The following is a 4,232-nucleotide window of genomic DNA, read 5'->3' as shown; positions in this document are numbered from 1 at the left end:
CATTGCCTTTCTTTTAAGTCCCTGGGAATTCTCATGACTCATAATGGAGGGTTTTGTAAGGATTTAGCAATTCCTTTGAACCTGTTTGGCCAATCAACCAAGTATTTTCTGAAACAAAAATGAAGAATTTAATTTTTGCCCAGCAAAACCTAGAAGCTTAATGAAAGCTTACTGTTTTCTAGTTTTCGTATCTGGTCTCAGCTCCAACATAAAGGGTTTAAAATGATTGTGACTCAAAGGGTGGCAGAGGTGGCAAAAGAGCAAAAGATAAATTTGAATGATTATTATGAAGTTAAGGAAGAAGATTGCCCTAGAAACATTTTCTTTTTTTGTTTTTTATTGTTATAATAAAGGTGATATACAGAGGGGTTGCAGTTACATGAGTCACATAAAGAATACATTTCATTTTGGATAATGTCCAAAATGCTACTCTTGCCTAGTCTTTTTCTAACCAGGAAATCCAAGTTTCATCTCCTGAAAACATTGCTTCTAATTATTACTGCATTTGGTTGGGGGAGAGGTGGTGTTTTAGGTAGTACTCCAAAAGAAGAAAATGGTCTGGGAGAAATATTCACCCCTCCATGGGAAATATAAACAGGAACGCTATAGACTCTTGTGTTTCTACTTTTTTAAAGTACAACATAGACATATAAAATTTATTGCTCAGGACACCTAGGGGCTTTCAAACTTTCCATATCTTTGTTCCAAAAAGAAAATAGAGTTCCAGCTTTATTTCCTTGAATATTCCACTGTAAAGCCAAGAGCTTTGGGGAATTCCTCATTTGGTTGGTGGGTTGATAGTACAGAACAAGGCGTATGGATTACTTCGAAATGTCTGTTGATGTTGCTTATCCAAGTGGAGTCATCAGAGATTTGTTCCACACTGTGCATCCTGGAAAGCCAAAAGGACTTTTCTAAGAACAACAACAAACATAATGCGTTTTTACCACTGAATGACTCTCGGCCTCAGCTCTCTATAAACCTTAGCTGATGGGATGTTTGATGGCAGAGTTACTGTCATGCACATAAACATCCAGAGTGGAGAATGTCTCTCCTAGGGAGAACATATTTTTGTCAAGTTTTTTTGCCATAGTCTTTTAAACATAGTCTTGAAAATCAGAAGTCATAGTCCTAAGTCACCTCCCTTCAGGACTGGTCTAGACTATCCATCTTCAAAGAACTATCCACTTATGAATTCTCTTTTATGTTCTGTGGTTCTGTTATAAATGTAATGTTTTTAGAGCCCAGAGTTATCCTTTCTTGGATCAGTGGCACTAATAAAGTGCTAAATTCACTCTTACTACCTAGACTGATCGGAGGCAGAAAAGTAGCTTAGCCATGTGAGAAAACACTACAAAACATTCTTCCATGGAAAGAAGCCAAACACATGCAAATACAAACGTTGCCCATGTTTCCTTTACAAAAAAAAAAAAAAGTTCCCAGCCAAGAACTTGTAAAGTATTGTTTTAAGTACAAAACAATAAAAAACAAAGCTGGGCATGGTGGCTCATTCCTGTAATCCCAGCTACTCAGGAGGCTGAGACCTGAGGATCACACTTCAAAGCCAGCCTGGATACAAAAGTCTGTAAGATTCTCATCTCCAAACCATCAGAAAACCAGAAGTGGCATTTTGGCTCAAGTGGTAGAGCTCTAGCCTTGAGCCCAAGAGCTCAGGCACAGAGCCCAGGCCCAGATTTCAAACCCCAGGACTGACCAAAAAAAGTGAATAAATAAAAACAGACCTATTTTTATTTAATTGAGTTGTCCACCAAGCCTGTTGTTTATGATCAAGCAATACTGATCATAAACTAAATGTCAACATTGCATGTTTAAATTTTTTCAAAGGTGTTGAGCTTCTAGTGCTTCTCTATGAAAAAGTAGAAATTGTTGAGGACAAGGACAAGTACCGTGTCCTCTCACCACTGACCAAACTGAGTTTATCTCTGCAAAGCTAATATTGTTTGGTACAACTTCATGGGTTGAAGAAGGTGCTTAGCCAGAAGTATCTCTGCTTAATGCAGAGATTAGAAGCCGCGCCCTCAGAGTCTGACTGCCTATGTCAACAGCTGAGTGGCCTTGGGCAGGTTATTTAATATTTCTGGTATTCAAACCCCATTTCTGACAAGTGGAGACCTATTAGTGTCTTTCTCGGGTATATTAAGGATGATATCTAAAGTGTAACATGTTTTGTCTGGTATCTGGCACACTCAAGTGCTCAAAAAAAAATGGGGGACATCCTTACAATATTTGGCATGCCCATCTAATGTTTTTATTTTCATGTTCTTATTTTAGATAATACTTGAGAGTTTAAATACTCTGTATCCAAGATTTGAATTAAAAGAATAGTTTATATCCTATAAAATGGAAAATGGGTATATTTTGCTGCAAATATAAGGTGGCCATAACTTAGCAATAATTATGTTGACTGTGTCCTCTCTACTTGGTAGACACTCTGGCAAATGACTTGACTTGTTCCATTTATGGCCCTAAACAATCAGTACTGTCACTGCACCATTTAATAGATAAAAAAAACAGACTGTGAACAGGTGTTTCCAGCTCCAGAAACCCAGTTCTTTAGCTCCATTCTGTGCTTCGAGTTTCTAGTGGTTAATTGGAGACAGGAGTCTGATGTTCTTTAGTGCTTGGGCTGGCTTTCAATAGGGATCCTCAGATCTCAGCCTCCTGAGTAGCTAGGATTACAGGCGTGAGCCACTAGCGCCCCAGTTTTTTTTTTCATTTATTTACAAATGGTGCAATATCATTCTGATAGATGTATATCTACCACATTTTCATGATCCATTGAGGGGCATCTGGGCTGAATCATATCTTGAGTATGGTGAATAGTGCTGCAATGAACACGGTTATGCTGGTGGCTTTACTACATCCTGGTTTGTAATTTTTTACATCAATGCCCAGGATGTCACTTTGCACCAGCATCAAACTCAAAATGGATCAAAGACCTCAATGTAACTTCTGAAACCATGAAACTATTACAGGAAATATTGGGGGAAATATAAGAGATCCTGGGGACAGGTGGAAACTTTCTGAGTAAAGATCCAGAAACACAGAAAATCAAAGACAGGCTTGGTAAATGGGACTGAAAGCAACTAAAATGCTTCTGCATAGCAGAGTTTCTGCCTATAAAATGGTAGAAGATTTTTGCCAGCTATACCCCCCAACGATAGCCTAGTATTCAGAATACACAGAGAACTTAAGAAAAACAACCACTCAATTAATAAATGAGCTATTGAGTAAAGGGATGGCCAATAGATACGTGAAGAAATGTTCAACAGCTCTGGCCATAAACAAAATACAAAGCAGGGACTGGGAGTTTGGCCTAGTGGTAGTGCGCGTACCTAGCATACACGAAGACCCGGGGTTCTATTCCTCAGTACCACATACACAGAAGAGCCAGAAGTGGTGCTGTGGCTCAAGTGGTAGAGCACTAACCTTGGGGAAAGCCCAAGGACTGTGCTTAGACCCTGAGTTCAGTTCCCAGGACTAGCAAAAAAGAATAAGAAAATGCAAAGCAATCCAATATTGAAATTCCACTTCACCTCAGTTAGAATGGCCATTATCAAACTCTACTTCCAGCTTTTTGGTGATTGACTAAAGACAAGAGTCCCATGGTGGTTCTGTCCAGGCTGGTTTGGAACCATGGTCTTCAAATCACAGCTACCTGAGTAATTAGGATTACAGACAAGAGCCTCGCTAGAATACTTTTTAGGACTGCACTGGAATGGCAAATCTAAACTAAAGTTTTCATCAGGAAATATGTAACAAAAGAACAACAAAACCTTGGGCTCTACTAGCAGAGATTTGCAATAGAGCAAAACCTTGATACATAAGGCCATATAGTATGAAGCTAATTGAATGGACCTCTAGGATATTGAAACAAAAGCCATATAATGAATGATTGTTGCCCTTAATGTACTATGTTATCTCTCATCTCTTTTGCTGTCCCTTGGTTATCTTATATTGTTACAGTATCTCACTTTGTTATCTGATATATTGGATATATTTGTATTTGGTTACTTGAAATTGAATAGGGAAGGGGGAAAACCAAGATGGGGATGGGGGAGAGGGTAATGGGTGCCAAGACATGTGAAAGGGTATCAATGTATATGAATTAATGCACCTTCTATCTGGCAAATATCATGTAACCCTTTTATTAATTACAATAAAAAATATTTTAAAAAAAAGAACAGCAACAGAGATAGTCATGGAAAATA

This window comes from Megascapheus bottae, chromosome 4, assembly GCF_031878675.1.
Source record: "Megascapheus bottae isolate mThoBot1 chromosome 4, mThoBot2.hap1, whole genome shotgun sequence".
Classification (NCBI taxonomy): Eukaryota; Metazoa; Chordata; class Mammalia; order Rodentia; family Geomyidae; genus Megascapheus; species Megascapheus bottae.
Note: the sequence above shows the minus strand (reverse complement) of the source record.